This window comes from Microcebus murinus, chromosome 11 (genome assembly GCF_040939455.1).
Source record: "Microcebus murinus isolate Inina chromosome 11, M.murinus_Inina_mat1.0, whole genome shotgun sequence".
Taxonomy (NCBI): Eukaryota; Metazoa; Chordata; class Mammalia; order Primates; family Cheirogaleidae; genus Microcebus; species Microcebus murinus.
In genome coordinates this window covers 102,497,244-102,518,603 of record NC_134114.1, presented here as the reverse complement: position 1 = coordinate 102,518,603, position 21,360 = coordinate 102,497,244, and the positions used below count along the sequence as shown (strand labels likewise).

General features: G+C 63.2%; 5 non-coding genes across 5 annotated transcripts; all 5 read right to left on the bottom strand.

Moving 5' to 3' along the window:
- Positions 1 to 2,970: 2,970 nt before the first annotated feature.
- Positions 2,971 to 3,089, bottom strand: LOC142873850 (5S ribosomal RNA). Its single transcript, XR_012921823.1, has one exon. It is a non-coding gene; the product is annotated as a 5S ribosomal RNA (ribosomal RNA).
- A 3,769-nt stretch (positions 3,090 to 6,858) lies between these two features.
- Positions 6,859 to 6,977, bottom strand: LOC142873849 (5S ribosomal RNA). The gene has a single exon (XR_012921822.1). It is a non-coding gene; the product is annotated as a 5S ribosomal RNA (ribosomal RNA).
- A 3,768-nt stretch (positions 6,978 to 10,745) lies between these two features.
- Positions 10,746 to 10,864, bottom strand: LOC142873848 (5S ribosomal RNA). The gene has a single exon (XR_012921821.1). It is a non-coding gene; the product is annotated as a 5S ribosomal RNA (ribosomal RNA).
- A 3,758-nt stretch (positions 10,865 to 14,622) lies between these two features.
- Positions 14,623 to 14,741, bottom strand: LOC142873847 (5S ribosomal RNA). Its single transcript, XR_012921820.1, has one exon. It is a non-coding gene; the product is annotated as a 5S ribosomal RNA (ribosomal RNA).
- Positions 14,742 to 18,511: 3,770 nt separating this feature from the next.
- LOC142873845 (5S ribosomal RNA) lies at positions 18,512 to 18,630 on the bottom strand. Its single transcript, XR_012921818.1, has one exon. It is a non-coding gene; the product is annotated as a 5S ribosomal RNA (ribosomal RNA).
- Positions 18,631 to 21,360: the final 2,730 nt, after the last annotated feature.

Below are 21,360 nucleotides of genomic sequence, written 5' to 3'. Positions count from 1 at the left end.
ATCCATCTGTGAGGGTGGCAACTGAAGGAGAATTTTAAAGCTGACAGAATAGGCGAGGGAAGGCATAGGAGATTTCCACACCCAGCAAGGAAGACTTTCCCGAAATGGAAGAAAGAAACGAGCAAACAGAGACACCGGTAGCCCGCCCGGAAAAGAGTCTGCCCCCGAGAGAAAGCACCCTGACCAGGTTCACCCGTGGGTGGGTGGCGAGCTAGCGGCATTCAGAAGAGCGAGGCCCGCAGTCTGTGCGGAAGACACCTGCACTCGGGTGTGTGTGGCGGCGCGATTCCCAAGCAGCTCTAGATGTTAAACCAAGGAGAAGCCAGGGAGTTCCCAACGCCCCAGGTGTCCTCAGCCCACGACTGGCTGCTGTGGGAATGCGAAGCCCGGCTCCTTGTCTCAGAGCGGGGTTCCCAGGAGGATCAGGCTGAAGCTGGGACTTGGCCTCAAAGTGTCCCCTCGCATGGCCACCCCCTTCCCCTTCCTGCTCCTCTACTCCTGGTGCCCCTCCATCCAGGGGCCAGACCTTAAAGAGTCACCGCAAGAGAATCCTGGTCCCAAAGGAGCCTTCTGGGGGACCGGTGCTGAGAGAGGTTGTGGGCATGGCCCGCTGGGGCTCTGCCCGACCCAGGGCTGAGAGATGCCACCTCCCAGCTCTGGGTCCCTGCAGGAAGTGTTGGCAAGCACAGGGCCGGTCCTCCAAAGGCCCAGGTGCAGGGAGCCCAGGCCAAGCAGCCTGTGGAAGAAGCCACTTGCCGTGCCACCCCGGGAACAGGACTGCAGGCCCCGGCCCTTCCCACCTCCTCCTCCTCCTCCTCCTCCTCCCCCCCGCCCCGCCCCCACAGGGCACAGGGCTCAGAGACACCTCAGACTCTTGCTACCCAAAGTGCAAAGGGCATCAGTTGCTCCTCCAACCCCCCCCCCCCCCCGCCCAGCAGACCACGTTGTCCAGCCAGCCCCCGGGCCTCCCTGGGGTGCCCAGCACAAAAGTGCAGACACCCACCGGACCCTCAGTCTCAGTTTTCGGAGGTTTTTGCCACTCTAAGGACCCGCAGGCCAGCTGGGCCTTCGGGCAGGACAGAGAGCCCCGGAATCCGACGTGGAGAGCTGCGTGTACGTCCCCATCAGGAGGCGGTCCCCACCTCCGCGGCTCTCCCCTTGCGGGGAGCGGCAGCCCAGCCGGCAGCCGCAGGGCCTCAGGGAAGACACCAGGCTGGGCCCCCGCGGCACAGCGGGGGCACGTCCCCCGCACTCACGCGACTTAGGGACGGCTGCTGGAGACTGCTGCGGCCACCCTGCTGCCGGGTTTCTGGAGGGCTTCCTGGAAGCAGCGTCCACACCAAGCCCTTGGAAGGCCCAGGCGACGGAGGAGCCGGTCAGGCAGGGGCCGAGGACGGTGAGAGGCCGGGCGGGAAGGAGCGTGTCAGGCAGGGGCAGAGGACGGTGACCGGCCGGGCGGGGAGGAGCCGGTCAGGCGGGGGCCCAGGACAGTGACGGGCCTGGCCGGGGAGGAGTGCGTCAGGCAGGGGCAGAGGAGACGGGCTGGGTAAGGGTTAGGGTTACAGTTAGGGCACAATTCACAATCCCAAAGACGTGGAAGCGACCCGAGTGCCCATCCATCCAGGAGTGCATCAATAAAATGTGGCTCGTGGACACCACGGAGTGCCATTCGGCTGTGAGGAGCAGCGGTGAGAGGGCGCCTCTCGTGTTCTCCTGGCCAGAGCTGGAACCCGTTCCAGGAAGCCAAGTATCCCAAGAATGGACACACGAGCACCACGTGAGCGCGCTCACCAGCAAATTGGTACGAACGGATGGACGCCTAAGTGGACAGAGAGGAATCACCTTCATCGGGTGGGTGTCGGGCGGGCGGGTGGGGGGAGGGGAGGGGCATACACATCCATTAGGCATGGGGTGGGTGCGCACCGACTGGGGGATGGGCGCACTTGAAGCTCTGACCCGAGGGGGGAGGCTTGGAGAGGGCAAGGCACCCGACCTTAACATTGGTACCCCCACAATACGCTGGAACAACATGAGAGGTATATGAATAAGAACACAGGGGGGGCCGGGCGCGGTGGCTCACGCCTGTAATCCTAGCTCTCTGGGAGGCCGAGGCGGGCGGATTGCTCCAGGTCAGGAGTTCGAAACCAGCCTGAGCAAGAGCGAGACCCCGTCTCTACTAAAAATAGAAAGAAATTAATTGGCCAACTAATATATATAGAAAAACACAGCCGGGCGTGGTGGTGCATGCCTGTAGTCCCAACTACTCGGGAGGCTGAGGCAGCAGGATTGCTTGAGCCCGGAGATTGAGGTTGCTGTGAGCTAGGCTGACGCCATGGCACTCACTCTAGCCTGGGCAGCAAAACGAGACTCTGTCTCAAAAAAAAAAAAAAAAGAACACAGGGGGGAGGGCGGCACGGGCAACACATGTCACCTGAATACTTGTACTCCCATCATCTGCTTGAAAAGAGAGAGAAAAGAAAATGCAATCCTAGAGGTAAGAGACACTTTTTAAAAATAATGAATCCGAAGAGAAAAGTAAAAGGAGGCCTGTGGAGCAGGTCTGGGTGTGACTCCGGATCCCCCAACATCAGGTGCCACCACCAAAGATTCCTGCGTGTAGCCCATAGAACCCCAAAAGCAACGGGACGAGTTCTGGTCACATACTCCCTCAAAATGACATCCTGGCCTTCTTCTGGAACTCCCTCCCCTCTCAGACTCTCAAGGTTTCCTCCAGCGTGTCGGTTCCCACAGAGCAGACCTTTGGTCTGAGACCTGACAGTCCAGATGCCACGCATGCTGCCGCGTGGCGGCGGTGTCGCGGCTTGGGACAAGAGGAGGCCCCACGGTGCGGGCTGGGGCGCCAGGCACCGCGCGGGCGCTGAGGGTGGGGGTGACCCCCACCCCGGGCCGCCGCCTCGCTCCAAGAAAGGGGACAGAACAAGAGGCAAGAAAAAAAAAAAAAAAAGCAGCAGCCTGTGGCACCCGGTATTCCCAGGCGGTCTCCCATCCAAGTACTAACCAGGCCCGACCCTGCTTAGCTTCCGAGACCAGACGAGATCGGGGGCGTTCAGGGTGGTGTGGCCCTAGACGGCGGCGGAGGGCGCCCCTGCCCCGCTCGAGAAGCCGAGCCTCTCTGGGCTTCCCCGCCGCCGCCTCCCGCCCCAGGCCCCGCGCCGGGCGGGGCCGGGCCGGCCGGGTCCCGCGGGCTCCCAGGGACGGGGGTGATGGGCGGGGCGGGGCGGGGCGGGGTGGGGGGCTGTCTCTCTATACACACACACACACACTCACACTCACTCACACTCACACAAGATGCGCCTCCACGGCTGGACTCGCCAAGGTGGAGCCCTCCCAGCCCCCCTCGTCTCCTCGCCCGGCCTCCTTCACCTACCCGCTGCCCACCCCCAGCGCGTCGCTGCCGCTGACTGCGCACGCGCGGGACGCTCGCCCTTTGACCCCAGCCAGGGGCCGCCCTCCCCCACAACCCCTTTCAGCTGCGCCCCCCCCTCGCCCTGTGGGTGGGCTGCCGCCTATTCCCCCGGGCCAGGGCTGGGGCACAGCCAGTGTATGGGGCGTCTCTCTCTGGGGATGTGTCCCATGGGTGGGGTGGGGTGGCGTGGTTTGGGGGGCGCTGAAGAAATCAGTCCCCTCCATCTCCTACCTCTGGAAAACGCCCAAGCCCGTGGAGAACTGCCGGCACCGCTTCGTGGGGGCCGGGACCCTCCTCCGTGTCCTCCTGTGGCCCAGTCCAAGGGGCCTGGGCCTGGCCGGGGCTGCATTGGACCCCGACCACCCTGGCGTGTGGACTCGCTAAAAATCGGCCATTAGATATTGGATTCCAGCTTCCTGGAGGTCATTTCACTAATGAGTGCACCGGAAAGAGTTTCCTAATCCATCTGTGAGGGTGGCAACTGAAGGAGAATTTTAAAGCTGACAGAATAGGCGAGGGAAGGCATAGGAGATTTCCACACCCAGCAAGGAAGACTTTCCCGAAATGGAAGAAAGAAACGAGCAAACAGAGACACCGGTAGCCCGCCCGGAAAAGAGTCTGCCCCCGAGAGAAAGCACCCTGACCAGGTTCACCCGTGGGTGGGTGGCGAGCTAGCGGCATTCAGAAGAGCGAGGCCCGCAGTCTGTGCGGAAGACACCTGCACTCGGGTGTGTGTGGCGGCGCGATTCCCAAGCAGCTCTAGATGTTAAACCAAGGAGAAGCCAGGGAGTTCCCAACGCCCCAGGTGTCCTCAGCCCACGACTGGCTGCTGTGGGAATGCGAAGCCCGGCTCCTTGTCTCAGAGCGGGGTTCCCAGGAGGATCAGGCTGAAGCTGGGACTTGGCCTCAAAGTGTCCCCTCGCATGGCCACCCCCTTCCCCTTCCTGCTCCTCTACTCCTGGTGCCCCTCCATCCAGGGGCCAGACCTTAAAGAGTCACCGCAAGAGAATCCTGGTCCCAAAGGAGCCTTCTGGGGGACCGGTGCTGAGAGAGGTTGTGGGCATGGCCCGCTGGGGCTCTGCCCGACCCAGGGCTGAGAGATGCCACCTCCCAGCTCTGGGTCCCTGCAGGAAGTGTTGGCAAGCACAGGGCCGGTCCTCCAAAGGCCCAGGTGCAGGGAGCCCAGGCCAAGCAGCCTGTGGAAGAAGCCACTTGCCGTGCCACCCCGGGAACAGGACTGCAGGCCCCGGCCCTTCCCACCTCCTCCTCCTCCTCCTCCTCCTCCCCCCCGCCCCGCCCCCACAGGGCACAGGGCTCAGAGACACCTCAGACTCTTGCTACCCAAAGTGCAAAGGGCATCAGTTGCTCCTCCAACCCCCCCCCCCCCCCCGCCCAGCAGACCACGTTGTCCAGCCAGCCCCCGGGCCTCCCTGGGGTGCCCAGCACAAAAGTGCAGACACCCACCGGACCCTCAGTCTCAGTTTTCGGAGGTTTTTGCCACTCTAAGGACCCGCAGGCCAGCTGGGCCTTCGGGCAGGACAGAGAGCCCCGGAATCCGACGTGGAGAGCTGCGTGTACGTCCCCATCAGGAGGCGGTCCCCACCTCCGCGGCTCTCCCCTTGCGGGGAGCGGCAGCCCAGCCGGCAGCCGCAGGGCCTCAGGGAAGACACCAGGCTGGGCCCCCGCGGCACAGCGGGGGCACGTCCCCCGCACTCACGCGACTTAGGGACGGCTGCTGGAGACTGCTGCGGCCACCCTGCTGCCGGGTTTCTGGAGGGCTTCCTGGAAGCAGCGTCCACACCAAGCCCTTGGAAGGCCCAGGCGACGGAGGAGCCGGTCAGGCAGGGGCCGAGGACGGTGAGAGGCCGGGCGGGAAGGAGCGTGTCAGGCAGGGGCAGAGGACGGTGACCGGCCGGGCGGGGAGGAGCCGGTCAGGCGGGGGCCCAGGACAGTGACGGGCCTGGCCGGGGAGGAGTGCGTCAGGCAGGGGCAGAGGAGACGGGCTGGGTAAGGGTTAGGGTTACAGTTAGGGCACAATTCACAATCCCAAAGACGTGGAAGCGACCCGAGTGCCCATCCATCCAGGAGTGCATCAATAAAATGTGGCGCGTGGACACCACGGAGTGCCATTCGGCTGTGAGGAGCAGCGGTGAGAGGGCGCCTCTCGTGTTCTCCTGGCCAGAGCTGGAACCCGTTCCAGGAAGCCAAGTATCCCAAGAATGGACACACGAGCACCACGTGAGCGCGCTCACCAGCAAATTGGTACGAACGGATGGACGCCTAAGTGGACAGAGAGGAATCACCTTCATCGGGTGGGTGTCGGGCGGGCGGGTGGGGGGAGGGGAGGGGCATACACATCCATTAGGCATGGGGTGGGTGCGCACCGACTGGGGGATGGGCGCACTTGAAGCTCTGACCCGAGGGGGGAGGCTTGGAGAGGGCAAGGCACCCGACCTTAACATTGGTACCCCCACAATACGCTGGAACAACATGAGAGGTATATGAATAAGAACACAGGGGGGGCCGGGCGCGGTGGCTCACGCCTGTAATCCTAGCTCTCTGGGAGGCCGAGGCGGGCGGATTGCTCCAGGTCAGGAGTTCGAAACCAGCCTGAGCAAGAGCGAGACCCCGTCTCTACTAAAAATAGAAAGAAATTAATTGGCCAACTAATATATATAGAAAAACACAGCCGGGCGTGGTGGTGCATGCCTGTAGTCCCAACTACTCGGGAGGCTGAGGCAGCAGGATTGCTTGAGCCCGGAGATTGAGGTTGCTGTGAGCTAGGCTGACGCCATGGCACTCACTCTAGCCTGGGCAGCAAAACGAGACTCTGTCTCAAAAAAAAAAAAAAAAGAACACAGGGGGGAGGGCGGCACGGGCAACACATGTCACCTGAATACTTGTACTCCCATCATCTGCTTGAAAAGAGAGAGAAAAGAAAATGCAATCCTAGAGGTAAGAGACACTTTTTAAAAATAATGAATCCGAAGAGAAAAGTAAAAGGAGGCCTGTGGAGCAGGTCTGGGTGTGACTCCGGATCCCCCAACATCAGGTGCCACCACCAAAGATTCCTGCGTGTAGCCCATAGAACCCCAAAAGCAACGGGACGAGTTCTGGTCACATACTCCCTCAAAATGACATCCTGGCCTTCTTCTGGAACTCCCTCCCCTCTCAGACTCTCAAGGTTTCCTCCAGCGTGTCGGTTCCCACAGAGCAGACCTTTGGTCTGAGACCTGACAGTCCAGATGCCACGCATGCTGCCGCGTGGCGGCGGTGTCGCGGCTTGGGACAAGAGGAGGCCCCACGGTGCGGGCTGGGGCGCCAGGCACCGCGCGGGCGCTGAGGGTGGGGGTGACCCCCACCCCGGGCCGCCGCCTCGCTCCAAGAAAGGGGACAGAACAAGAGGCAAGAAAAAAAAAAAAAAAAGCAGCAGCCTGTGGCACCCGGTATTCCCAGGCGGTCTCCCATCCAAGTACTAACCAGGCCCGACCCTGCTTAGCTTCCGAGACCAGACGAGATCGGGGGCGTTCAGGGTGGTGTGGCCCTAGACGGCGGCGGAGGGCGCCCCTGCCCCGCTCGAGAAGCCGAGCCTCTCTGGGCTTCCCCGCCGCCGCCTCCCGCCCCAGGCCCCGCGCCGGGCGGGGCCGGGCCGGCCGGGTCCCGCGGGCTCCCAGGGACGGGGGTGATGGGCGGGGCGGGGCGGGGCGGGGTGGGGGGCTGTCTCTCTATACACACACACACACACTCACACTCACTCACACTCACACAAGATGCGCCTCCACGGCTGGACTCGCCAAGGTGGAGCCCTCCCAGCCCCCCTCGTCTCCTCGCCCGGCCTCCTTCACCTACCCGCTGCCCACCCCCAGCGCGTCGCTGCCGCTGACTGCGCACGCGCGGGACGCTCGCCCTTTGACCCCAGCCAGGGGCCGCCCTCCCCCACAACCCCTTTCAGCTGCGCCCCCCCCTCGCCCTGTGGGTGGGCTGCCGCCTATTCCCCCGGGCCAGGGCTGGGGCACAGCCAGTGTATGGGGCGTCTCTCTCTGGGGATGTGTCCCATGGGTGGGGTGGGGTGGCGTGGTTTGGGGGGCGCTGAAGAAATCAGTCCCCTCCATCTCCTACCTCTGGAAAACGCCCAAGCCCGTGGAGAACTGCCGGCACCGCTTCGTGGGGGCCGGGACCCTCCTCCGTGTCCTCCTGTGGCCCAGTCCAAGGGGCCTGGGCCTGGCCGGGGCTGCTTTGGACCCCGACCACCCTGGCGTGTGGACTCGCTAAAAATCAGCTATTAGATATTGGATTCCAGCTTCCTGGAGGTCATTTCACTAATGAGTGCACCGGAAAGAGTTTCCTAATCCATCTGTGAGGGTGGCAACTGAAGGAGAATTTTAAAGCTGACAGAATAGGCGAGGGAAGGCATAGGAGATTTCCACACCCAGCAAGGAAGACTTTCCCGAAATGGAAGAAAGAAACGAGCAAACAGAGACACCGGTAGCCCGCCCGGAAAAGAGTCTGCCCCCGAGAGAAAGCACCCTGACCAGGTTCACCCGTGGGTGGGTGGCGAGCTAGCGGCATTCAGAAGAGCGAGGCCCGCAGTCTGTGCGGAAGACACCTGCACTCGGGTGTGTGTGGCGGCGCGATTCACAAGCAGCTCTAGATGTTAAACCAAGGAGAAGCCAGGGAGTTCCCAACGCCCCAGGTGTCCTCAGCCCACGACTGGCTGCTGTGGGAATGCGAAGCCCGGCTCCTTGTCTCAGAGCGGGGTTCCCAGGAGGATCAGGCTGAAGCTGGGACTTGGCCTCAAAGTGTCCCCTCGCATGGCCACCCCCTTCCCCTTCCTGCTCCTCTACTCCTGGTGCCCCTCCATCCAGGGGCCAGACCTTAAAGAGTCACCGCAAGAGAATCCTGGTCCCAAAGGAGCCTTCTGGGGGACCGGTGCTGAGAGAGGTTGTGGGCATGGCCCGCTGGGGCTCTGCCCGACCCAGGGCTGAGAGATGCCACCTCCCAGCTCTGGGTCCCTGCAGGAAGTGTTGGCAAGCACAGGGCCGGTCCTCCAAAGGCCCAGGTGCAGGGAGCCCAGGCCAAGCAGCCTGTGGAAGAAGCCACTTGCCGTGCCACCCCGGGAACAGGACTGCAGGCCCCGGCCCTTCCCACCTCCTCCTCCTCCTCCTCCTCCTCCCCCCCCGCCCCGCCCCCACAGGGCACAGGGCTCAGAGACACCTCAGACTCTTGCTACCCAAAGTGCAAAGGGCATCAGTTGCTCCTCCAACCCCCCCCCCCGCCCAGCAGACCACGTTGTCCAGCCAGCCCCCGGGCCTCCCTGGGGTGCCCAGCACAAAAGTGCAGACACCCACCGGACCCTCAGTCTCAGTTTTCGGAGGTTTTTGCCACTCTAAGGACCCGCAGGCCAGCTGGGCCTTCGGGCAGGACAGAGAGCCCCGGAATCCGACGTGGAGAGCTGCGTGTACGTCCCCATCAGGAGGCGGTCCCCACCTCCGCGGCTCTCCCCTTGCGGGGAGCGGCAGCCCAGCCGGCAGCCGCAGGGCCTCAGGGAAGACACCAGGCTGGGCCCCCGCGGCACAGCGGGGGCACGTCCCCCGCACTCACGCGACTTAGGGACGGCTGCTGGAGACTGCTGCGGCCACCCTGCTGCCGGGTTTCTGGAGGGCTTCCTGGAAGCAGCGTCCACACCAAGCCCTTGGAAGGCCCAGGCGACGGAGGAGCCGGTCAGGCAGGGGCCGAGGACGGTGAGAGGCCGGGCGGGAAGGAGCGTGTCAGGCAGGGGCAGAGGACGGTGACCGGCCGGGCGGGGAGGAGCCGGTCAGGCGGGGGCCCAGGACAGTGACGGGCCTGGCCGGGGAGGAGTGCGTCAGGCAGGGGCAGAGGAGACGGGCTGGGTAAGGGTTAGGGTTACAGTTAGGGCACAATTCACAATCCCAAAGACGTGGAAGCGACCCGAGTGCCCATCCATCCAGGAGTGCATCAATAAAATGTGGCGCGTGGACACCACGGAGTGCCATTCGGCTGTGAGGAGCAGCGGTGAGAGGGCGCCTCTCGTGTTCTCCTGGCCAGAGCTGGAACCCGTTCCAGGAAGCCAAGTATCCCAAGAATGGACACACGAGCACCACGTGAGCGCGCTCACCAGCAAATTGGTACGAACGGATGGACGCCTAAGTGGACAGAGAGGAATCACCTTCATCGGGTGGGTGTCGGGCGGGCGGGTGGGGGGAGGGGAGGGGCATACACATCCATTAGGCATGGGGTGGGTGCGCACCGACTGGGGGATGGGCGCACTTGAAGCTCTGACCCGAGGGGGGAGGCTTGGAGAGGGCAAGGCACCCGACCTTAACATTGGTACCCCCACAATACGCTGGAACAACATGAGAGGTATATGAATAAGAACACAGGGGGGGCCGGGCGCGGTGGCTCACGCCTGTAATCCTAGCTCTCTGGGAGGCCGAGGCGGGCGGATTGCTCCAGGTCAGGAGTTCGAAACCAGCCTGAGCAAGAGCGAGACCCCGTCTCTACTAAAAATAGAAAGAAATTAATTGGCCAACTAATATATATAGAAAAACACAGCCGGGCGTGGTGGTGCATGCCTGTAGTCCCAACTACTCGGGAGGCTGAGGCAGCAGGATTGCTTGAGCCCGGAGATTGAGGTTGCTGTGAGCTAGGCTGACGCCATGGCACTCACTCTAGCCTGGGCAGCAAAACGAGACTCTGTCTCAAAAAAAAAAAAAAAAGAACACAGGGGGGAGGGCGGCACGGGCAACACATGTCACCTGAATACTTGTACTCCCATCATCTGCTTGAAAAGAGAGAGAAAAGAAAATGCAATCCTAGAGGTAAGAGACACTTTTTAAAAATAATGAATCCGAAGAGAAAAGTAAAAGGAGGCCTGTGGAGCAGGTCTGGGTGTGACTCCGGATCCCCCAACATCAGGTGCCACCACCAAAGATTCCTGCGTGTAGCCCATAGAACCCCAAAAGCAACGGGACGAGTTCTGGTCACATACTCCCTCAAAATGACATCCTGGCCTTCTTCTGGAACTCCCTCCCCTCTCAGACTCTCAAGGTTTCCTCCAGCGTGTCGGTTCCCACAGAGCAGACCTTTGGTCTGAGACCTGACAGTCCAGATGCCACGCATGCTGCCGCGTGGCGGCGGTGTCGCGGCTTGGGACAAGAGGAGGCCCCACGGTGCGGGCTGGGGCGCCAGGCACCGCGCGGGCGCTGAGGGTGGGGGTGACCCCCACCCCGGGCCGCCGCCTCGCTCCCAGAAAGGGGACAGAACAAGAGGCAAGAAAAAAAAAAAAAAAAAAAGCAGCAGCCTGTGGCACCCGGTATTCCCAGGCGGTCTCCCATCCAAGTACTAACCAGGCCCGACCCTGCTTAGCTTCCGAGACCAGACGAGATCGGGGGCGTTCAGGGTGGTGTGGCCCTAGACGGCGGCGGAGGGCGCCCCTGCCCCGCTCGAGAAGCCGAGCCTCTCTGCGCTTCCCCGCCGCCGCCTCCCGCCCCAGGCCCCGCGCCGGGCGGGGCCGGGCCGGCCGGGTCCCGCGGGCTGCCAGGGACGGGGGTGATGGGCGGGGCGGGGCGGGGGGCTGTCTCTCTATACACACACACACACACTCACACTCACTCACACTCACACAAGATGCGCCTCCACGGCTGGACTCGCCAAGGTGGAGCCCTCCCAGCCCCCCTCGTCTCCTCGCCCGGCCTCCTTCACCTACCCGCTGCCCACCCCCAGCGCGTCGCTGCCGCTGACTGCGCACGCGCGGGACGCTCGCCCTTTGACCCCAGCCAGGGGCCGCCCTCCCCCACAACCCCTTTCAGCTGCGCCCCCCCTCGCCCTGTGGGTGGGCTGCCGCCTATTCCCCCGGGCCAGGGCTGGGGCACAGCCAGTGTATGGGGCGTGTCTCTCTGGGGATGTGTCCCATGGGTGGGGTGGGGTGGCGTGGTTTGGGGGGCGCTGAAGAAATCAGTCCCCTCCATCTCCTACCTCTGGAAAACGCCCAAGCCCGTGGAGAACTGCCGGCACCGCTTCGTGGGGGCCGGGACCCTCCTCCGTGTCCTCCTGTGGCCCAGTCCAAGGGGCCTGGGCCTGGCCGGGGCTGCTTTGGACCCCGACCACCCTGGCGTGTGGACTCGCTAAAAATCGGCCATTAGATATTGGATTCCAGCTTCCTGGAGGTCATTTCACTAATGAGTGCACCGGAAAGAGTTTCCTAATCCATCTGTGAGGGTGGCAACTGAAGGAGAATTTTAAAGCTGACAGAATAGGCGAGGGAAGGCATAGGAGATTTCCACACCCAGCAAGGAAGACTTTCCCGAAATGGAAGAAAGAAACGAGCAAACAGAGACACCGGTAGCCCGCCCGGAAAAGAGTCTGCCCCTGAGAGAAAGCACCCTGACCAGGTTCACCCGTGGGTGGGTGGCGAGCTAGCGGCATTCAGAAGAGCGAGGCCCGCAGTCTGTGCGGAAGACACCTGCACTCGGGTGTGTGTGGCGGCGCGATTCCCAAGCAGCTCTAGATGTTAAACTAATGAGGAGAAGCCAGGGAGTTCCCAACGCCCCAGGTGTCCTCAGCCCACGACTGGCTGCTGTGGGAATGCGAAGCCCGGCTCCTTGTCTCAGAGCGGGGTTCCCAGGAGGATCAGGCTGAAGCTGGGACTTGGCCTCAAAGTGTCCCCTCGCATGGCCACCCCCTTCCCCTTCCTGCTCCTCTACTCCTGGTGCCCCTCCATCCAGGGGCCAGACCTTAAAGAGTCACCGCAAGAGAATCCTGGTCCCAAAGGAGCCTTCTGGGGGACCGGTGCTGAGAGAGGTTGTGGGCATGGCCCGCTGGGGCTCTGCCCGACCCAGGGCTGAGAGATGCCACCTCCCAGCTCTGGGTCCCTGCAGGAAGTGTTGGCAAGCACAGGGCCGGTCCTCGAAAGGCCCAGGTGCAGGGAGCCCAGGCCAAGCAGCCTGTGGAAGAAGCCACTTGCCGTGCCACCCCGGGAACAGGACTGCAGGCCCCGGCCCTTCCCACCTCCTCCTCCTCCTCCTCCTCCTCCCCCCCGCCCCGCCCCCACAGGGCACAGGGCTCAGAGACACCTCAGACTCTTGCTACCCAAAGTGCAAAGGGCATCAGTTGCTCCTCCAACCCCCCCCCCCCCGCCCAGCAGACCACGTTGTCCAGCCAGCCCCCGGGCCTCCCTGGGGTGCCCAGCACAAAAGTGCAGACACCCACCGGACCCTCAGTCTCAGTTTTCGGAGGTTTTTGCCACTCTAAGGACCCGCAGGCCAGCTGGGCCTTCGGGCAGGACAGAGAGCCCCGGAATCCGACGTGGAGAGCTGCGTGTACGTCCCCATCAGGAGGCGGTCCCCACCTCCGCGGCTCTCCCCTTGCGGGGAGCGGCAGCCCAGCCGGCAGCCGCAGGGCCTCAGGGAAGACACCAGGCTGGGCCCCCGCGGCACAGCGGGGGCACGTCCCCCGCACTCACGCGACTTAGGGACGGCTGCTGGAGACTGCTGCGGCCACCCTGCTGCCGGGTTTCCGGAGGGCTTCCTGGAAGCAGCGTCCACACCAAGCCCTTGGAAGGCCCAGGCGACGGAGGAGCCGGTCAGGCAGGGGCCGAGGACGGTGAGAGGCCGGGCGGGAAGGAGCGTGTCAGGCAGGGGCAGAGGACGGTGACCGGCCGGGCGGGGAGGAGCCGGTCAGGCGGGGGCCCAGGACAGTGACGGGCCTGGCCGGGGAGGAGTGCGTCAGGCAGGGGCAGAGGAGACGGGCTGGGTAAGGGTTAGGGTTACAGTTAGGGCACAATTCACAATCCCAAAGACGTGGAAGCGACCCGAGTGCCCATCCATCCAGGAGTGCATCAATAAAATGTGGCGCGTGGACACCACGGAGTGCCATTCGGCTGTGAGGAGCAGCGGTGAGAGGGCGCCTCTCGTGTTCTCCTGGCCAGAGCTGGAACCCGTTCCAGTAAGCCAAGTATCCCAAGAATGAACACACGAGCACCACGTGAGCGCGCTCACCAGCAAATTGGTACGAACGGATGGACGCCTAAGTGGACAGAGAGGAATCACCTTCATCGGGTGGGTGTTGGGCGGGCGGGTGGGGGGAGGGGAGGGGCATACACATCCATTAGGCATGGGGTGGGTGCGCACCGACTGGGGGATGGGCGCACTTGAAGCTCTGACCCGAGGGGGGAGGCTTGGAGAGGGCAAGGCACCCGACCTTAACATTGGTACCCCCACAATACGCTGGAACAACATGAGAGGTATATGAATAAGAACACAGGGGGGGCCGGGCGCGGTGGCTCACGCCTGTAATCCTAGCTCTCTGGGAGGCCGAGGCGGGCGGATTGCTCCAGGTCAGGAGTTCGAAACCAGCCTGAGCAAGAGCGAGACCCCGTCTCTACTAAAAATAGAAAGAAATTAATTGGCCAACTAATATATATAGAAAAACACAGCCGGGCGTGGTGGTGCATGCCTGTAGTCCCAACTACTCGGGAGGCTGAGGCAGCAGGATTGCTTGAGCCCGGAGATTGAGGTTGCTGTGAGCTAGGCTGACGCCATGGCACTCACTCTAGCCTGGGCAGCAAAACGAGACTCTGTCTCAAAAAAAAAAAAAAAAGAACACAGGGGGGAGGGCGGCACGGGCAACACATGTCACCTGAATACTTGTACTCCCATCATCTGCTTGAAAAGAGAGAGAAAAGAAAATGCAATCCTAGAGGTAAGAGACACTTTTTAAAAATAATGAATCCGAAGAGAAAAGTAAAAGGAGGCCTGTGGAGCAGGTCTGGGTGTGACTCCGGATCCCCCAACATCAGGTGCCACCACCAAAGATTCCTGCGTGTAGCCCATAGAACCCCAAAAGCAACGGGACGAGTTCTGGTCACATACTCCCTCAAAATGACATCCTGGCCTTCTTCTGGAACTCCCTCCCCTCTCAGACTCTCAAGGTTTCCTCCAGTGTGTCGGTTCCCACAGAGCAGACCTTTGGTCTGAGACCTGACAGTCCAGATGCCACGCATGCTGCCGCGTGGCGGCGGTGTCGCGGCTTGGGACAAGAGGAGGCCCCACGGTGCGGGCTGGGGCGCCAGGCACCGCGCGGGCGCTGAGGGTGGGGGTGACCCCCACCCCGGGCCGCCGCCTCGCTCCAAGAAAGGGGACAGAACAAGAGGCAAGAAAAAAAAAAAAAAAAGCAGCAGCCTGTGGCACCCGGTATTCCCAGGCGGTCTCCCATCCAAGTACTAACCAGGCCCGACCCTGCTTAGCTTCCGAGACCAGACGAGATCGGGGGCGTTCAGGGTGGTGTGGCCCTAGACGGCGGCGGAGGGCGCCCCTGCCCCGCTCGAGAAGCCGAGCCTCTCTGGGCTTCCCCGCCGCCGCCTCCCGCCCCAGGCCCCGCGCCGGGCGGGGCCGGGCCGGCCGGGTCCCGCGGGCTCCCAGGGACGGGGGTGATGGGCGGGGCGGGGCGGGGCGGGGTGGGGGGCTGTCTCTCTATACACACACACACACACTCACACTCACTCACACTCACACAAGATGCGCCTCCACGGCTGGACTCGCCAAGGTGGAGCCCTCCCAGCCCCCCTCGTCTCCTCGCCCGGCCTCCTTCACCTACCCGCTGCCCACCCCCAGCGCGTCGCTGCCGCTGACTGCGCACGCGCGGGACGCTCGCCCTTTGACCCCAGCCAGGGGCCGCCCTCCCCCACAACCCCTTTCAGCTGCGCCCCCCCCTCGCCCTGTGGGTGGGCTGCCGCCTATTCCCCCGGGCCAGGGCTGGGGCACAGCCAGTGTATGGGGCGTCTCTCTCTGGGGATGTGTCCCATGGGTGGGGTGGGGTGGCGTGGTTTGGGGGGCGCTGAAGAAATCAGTCCCCTCCATCTCCTACCTCTGGAAAACGCCCAAGCCCGTGGAGAACTGCCGGCACCGCTTCGTGGGGGCCGGGACCCTCCTCCGTGTCCTCCTGTGGCCCAGTCCAAGGGGCCTGGGCCTGGCCGGGGCTGCTTTGGACCCCGACCACCCTGGCGTGTGGACTCGCTAAAAATCAGCTATTAGATATTGGATTCCAGCTTCCTGGAGGTCATTTCACTAATGAGTGCACCGGAAAGAGTTTCCTAATCCATCTGTGAGGGTGGCAACTGAAGGAGAATTTTAAAGCTGACAGAATAGGCGAGGGAAGGCATAGGAGATTTCCACACCCAGCAAGGAAGACTTTCCCGAAATGGAAGAAAGAAACGAGCAAACAGAGACACCGGTAGCCCGCCCGGAAAAGAGTCTGCCCCCGAGAGAAAGCACCCTGACCAGGTTCACCCGTGGGTGGGTGGCGAGCTAGCGGCATTCAGAAGAGCGAGGCCCGCAGTCTGTGCGGAAGACACCTGCACTCGGGTGTGTGTGGCGGCGCGATTCCCAAGCAGCTCTAGATGTTAAACCAAGGAGAAGCCAGGGAGTTCCCAACGCCCCAGGTGTCCTCAGCCCACGACTGGCTGCTGTGGGAATGCGAAGCCCGGCTCCTTGTCTCAGAGCGGGGTTCCCAGGAGGATCAGGCTGAAGCTGGGACTTGGCCTCAAAGTGTCCCCTCGCATGGCCACCCCCTTCCCCTTCCTGCTCCTCTACTCCTGGTGCCCCTCCATCCAGGGGCCAGACCTTAAAGAGTCACCGCAAGAGAATCCTGGTCCCAAAGGAGCCTTCTGGGGGACCGGTGCTGAGAGAGGTTGTGGGCATGGCCCGCTGGGGCTCTGCCCGACCCAGGGCTGAGAGATGCCACCTCCCAGCTCTGGGTCCCTGCAGGAAGTGTTGGCAAGCACAGGGCCGGTCCTCCAAAGGCCCAGGTGCAGGGAGCCCAGGCCAAGCAGCCTGTGGAAGAAGCCACTTGCCGTGCCACCCCGGGAACAGGACTGCAGGCCCCGGCCCTTCCCACCTCCTCCTCCTCCTCCTCCTCCTCCCCCCCGCCCCGCCCCCACAGGGCACAGGGCTCAGAGACACCTCAGACTCTTGCTACCCAAAGTGCAAAGGGCATCAGTTGCTCCTCCAACCCCCCCCCCCCCCGCCCAGCAGACCACGTTGTCCAGCCAGCCCCCGGGCCTCCCTGGGGTGCCCAGCACAAAAGTGCAGACACCCACCGGACCCTCAGTCTCAGTTTTCGGAGGTTTTTGCCACTCTAAGGACCCGCAGGCCAGCTGGGCCTTCGGGCAGGACAGAGAGCCCCGGAATCCGACGTGGAGAGCTGCGTGTACGTCCCCATCAGGAGGCGGTCCCCACCTCCGCGGCTCTCCCCTTGCGGGGAGCGGCAGCCCAGCCGGCAGCCGCAGGGCCTCAGGGAAGACACCAGGCTGGGCCCCCGCGGCACAGCGGGGGCACGTCCCCCGCACTCACGCGACTTAGGGACGGCTGCTGGAGACTGCTGCGGCCACCCTGCTGCCGGGTTTCTGGAGGGCTTCCTGGAAGCAGCGTCCACACCAAGCCCTTGGAAGGCCCAGGCGACGGAGGAGCCGGTCAGGCAGGGGCCGAGGACGGTGAGAGGCCGGGCGGGAAGGAGCGTGTCAGGCAGGGGCAGAGGACGGTGACCGGCCGGGCGGGGAGGAGCCGGTCAGGCGGGGGCCCAGGACAGTGACGGGCCTGGCCGGGGAGGAGTGCGTCAGGCAGGGGCAGAGGAGACGGGCTGGGTAAGGGTTAGGGTTACAGTTAGGGCACAATTCACAATCCCAAAGACGTGGAAGCGACCCGAGTGCCCATCCATCCAGGAGTGCATCAATAAAATGTGGCGCGTGGACACCACGGAGTGCCATTCGGCTGTGAGGAGCAGCGGTGAGAGGGCGCCTCTCGTGTTCTCCTGGCCAGAGCTGGAACCCGTTCCAGGAAGCCAAGTATCCCAAGAATGGACACACGAGCACCACGTGAGCGCGCTCACCAGCAAATTGGTACGAACGGATGGACGCCTAAGTGGACAGAGAGGAATCACCTTCATCGGGTGGGTGTCGGGCGGGCGGGTGGGGGGAGGGGAGGGGCATACACATCCATTAGGCATGGGGTGGGTGCGCACCGACTGGGGGATGGGCGCACTTGAAGCTCTGACCCGAGGGGGGAGGCTTGGAGAGGGCAAGGCACCCGACCTTAACATTGGTACCCCCACAATACGCTGGAACAACATGAGAGGTATATGAATAAGAACACAGGGGGGGCCGGGCGCGGTGGCTCACGCCTGTAATCCTAGCTCTCTGGGAGGCCGAGGCGGGCGGATTGCTCCAGGTCAGGAGTTCGAAACCAGCCTGAGCAAGAGCGAGACCCCGTCTCTACTAAAAATAGAAAGAAATTAATTGGCCAACTAATATATATAGAAAAACACAGCCGGGCGTGGTGGTGCATGCCTGTAGTCCCAACTACTCGGGAGGCTGAGGCAGCAGGATTGCTTGAGCCCGGAGATTGAGGTTGCTGTGAGCTAGGCTGACGCCATGGCACTCACTCTAGCCTGGGCAGCAAAACGAGACTCTGTCTCAAAAAAAAAAAAAAAAGAACACAGGGGGGAGGGCGGCACGGGCAACACATGTCACCTGAATACTTGTACTCCCATCATCTGCTTGAAAAGAGAGAGAAAAGAAAATGCAATCCTAGAGGTAAGAGACACTTTTTAAAAATAATGAATCCGAAGAGAAAAGTAAAAGGAGGCCTGTGGAGCAGGTCTGGGTGTGACTCCGGATCCCCCAACATCAGGTGCCACCACCAAAGATTCCTGCGTGTAGCCCATAGAACCCCAAAAGCAACGGGACGAGTTCTGGTCACATACTCCCTCAAAATGACATCCTGGCCTTCTTCTGGAACTCCCTCCCCTCTCAGACTCTCAAGGTTTCCTCCAGCGTGTCGGTTCCCACAGAGCAGACCTTTGGTCTGAGACCTGACAGTCCAGATGCCACGCATGCTGCCGCGTGGCGGCGGTGTCGCGGCTTGGGACAAGAGGAGGCCCCACGGTGCGGGCTGGGGCGCCAGGCACCGCGCGGGCGCTGAGGGTGGGGGTGACCCCCACCCCGGGCCGCCGCCTCGCTCCCAGAAAGGGGACAGAACAAGAGGCAAGAAAAAAAAAAAAAAAAAAAGCAGCAGCCTGTGGCACCCGGTATTCCCAGGCGGTCTCCCATCCAAGTACTAACCAGGCCCGACCCTGCTTAGCTTCCGAGACCAGACGAGATCGGGGGCGTTCAGGGTGGTGTGGCCCTAGACGGCGGCGGAGGGCGCCCCTGCCCCGCTCGAGAAGCCGAGCCTCTCTGCGCTTCCCCGCCGCCGCCTCCCGCCCCAGGCCCCGCGCCGGGCGGGGCCGGGCCGGCCGGGTCCCGCGGGCTGCCAGGGACGGGGGTGATGGGCGGGGCGGGGCGGGGGGCTGTCTCTCTATACACACACACACACACTCACACTCACTCACACTCACACAAGATGCGCCTCCACGGCTGGACTCGCCAAGGTGGAGCCCTCCCAGCCCCCCTCGTCTCCTCGCCCGGCCTCCTTCACCTACCCGCTGCCCACCCCCAGCGCGTCGCTGCCGCTGACTGCGCACGCGCGGGACGCTCGCCCTTTGACCCCAGCCAGGGGCCGCCCTCCCCCACAACCCCTTTCAGCTGCGCCCCCCCTCGCCCTGTGGGTGGGCTGCCGCCTATTCCCCCGGGCCAGGGCTGGGGCACAGCCAGTGTATGGGGCGTCTCTCTCTGGGGATGTGTCCCATGGGTGGGGTGGGGTGGCGTGGTTTGGGGGGCGCTGAAGAAATCAGTCCCCTCCATCTCCTACCTCTGGAAAACGCCCAAGCCCGTGGAGAACTGCCGGCACCGCTTCGTGGGGGCCGGGACCCTCCTCCGTGTCCTCCTGTGGCCCAGTCCAAGGGGCCTGGGCCTGGCCGGGGCTGCTTTGGACCCCGACCACCCTGGCGTGTGGACTCGCTAAAAATCAGCCATTAGATATTGGATTCCAGCTTCCTGGAGGTCATTTCACTAATGAGTGCACCGGAAAGAGTTTCCTAATCCATCTGTGAGGGTGGCAACTGAAGGAGAATTTTAAAGCTGACAGAATAGGCGAGGGAAGGCATAGGAGATTTCCACACCCAGCAAGGAAGACTTTCCCGAAATGGAAGAAAGAAACGAGCAAACAGAGACACCGGTAGCCCGCCCGGAAAAGAGTCTGCCCCTGAGAGAAAGCACCCTGACCAGGTTCACCCGTGGGTGGGTGGCGAGCTAGCGGCATTCAGAAGAGCGAGGCCCGCAGTCTGTGCGGAAGACACCTGCACTCGGGTGTGTGTGGCGGCGCGATTCCCAAGCAGCTCTAGATGTTAAACCAAGGAGAAGCCAGGGAGTTCCCAACGCCCCAGGTGTCCTCAGCCCACGACTGGCTGCTGTGGGAATGCGAAGCCCGGCTCCTTGTCTCAGAGCGGGGTTCCCAGGAGGATCAGGCTGAAGCTGGGACTTGGCCTCAAAGTGTCCCCTCGCATGGCCACCCCCTTCCCCTTCCTGCTCCTCTACTCCTGGTGCCCCTCCATCCAGGGGCCAGACCTTAAAGAGTCACCGCAAGAGAATCCTGGTCCCAAAGGAGCCTTCTGGGGGACCGGTGCTGAGAGAGGTTGTGGGCATGGCCCGCTGGGGCTCTGCCCGACCCAGGGCTGAGAGATGCCACCTCCCAGCTCTGGGTCCCTGCAGGAAGTGTTGGCAAGCACAGGGCCGGTCCTCCAAAGGCCCAGGTGCAGGGAGCCCAGGCCAAGCAGCCTGTGGAAGAAGCCACTTGCCGTGCCACCCCGGGAACAGGACTGCAGGCCCCGGCCCTTCCCACCTCCTCCTCCTCCTCCTCCTCCTCCCCCCCGCCCCGCCCCCACAGGGCACAGGGCTCAGAGACACCTCAGACTCTTGCTACCCAAAGTGCAAAGGGCATCAGTTGCTCCTCCAACCCCCCCCCCCCGCCCAGCAGACCACGTTGTCCAGCCAGCCCCCGGGCCTCCCTGGGGTGCCCAGCACAAAAGTGCAGACACCCACCGGACCCTCAGTCTCAGTTTTCGGAGGTTTTTGCCACTCTAAGGACCCGCAGGCCAGCTGGGCCTTCGGGCAGGACAGAGAGCCCCGGAATCCGACGTGGAGAGCTGCGTGTACGTCCCCATCAGGAGGCGGTCCCCACCTCCGCGGCTCTCCCCTTGCGGGGAGCGGCAGCCCAGCCGGCAGCCGCAGGGCCTCAGGGAAGACACCAGGCTGGGCCCCCGCGGCACAGCGGGGGCACGTCCCCCGCACTCACGCGACTTAGGGACGGCTGCTGGAGACTGCTGCGGCCACCCTGCTGCCGGGTTTCTGGAGGGCTTCCTGGAAGCAGCGTCCACACCAAGCCCTTGGAAGGCCCAGGCGACGGAGGAGCCGGTCAGGCAGGGGCCGAGGACGGTGAGAGGCCGGGCGGGAAGGAGCGTGTCAGGCAGGGGCAGAGGACGGTGACCGGCCGGGCGGGGAGGAGCCGGTCAGGCGGGGGCCCAGGACAGTGACGGGCCTGGCCGGGGAGGAGTGCGTCAGGCAGGGGCAGAGGAGACGGGCTGGGTAAGGGTTAGGGTTACAGTTAGGGCACAATTCACAATCCCAAAGACGTGGAAGCGACCCGAGTGCCCATCCATCCAGGAGTGCATCAATAAAATGTGGCGCGTGGACACCACGGAGTGCCATTCGGCTGTGAGGAGCAGCGGTGAGAGGGCGCCTCTCGTGTTCTCCTGGCCAGAGCTGGAACCCGTTCCAGGAAGCCGAGTATCCCAAGAATGGACACACGAGCACCACGTGAGCGCGCTCACCAGCAAATTGGTACGAACGGATGGACGCCTAAGTGGACAGAGAGGAATCACCTTCATCGGGTGGGTGTCGGGCGGGCGGGTGGGGGGAGGGGAGGGGCATACACATCCATTAGGCATGGGGTGGGTGCGCACCGACTAGGGGATGGGCGCACTTG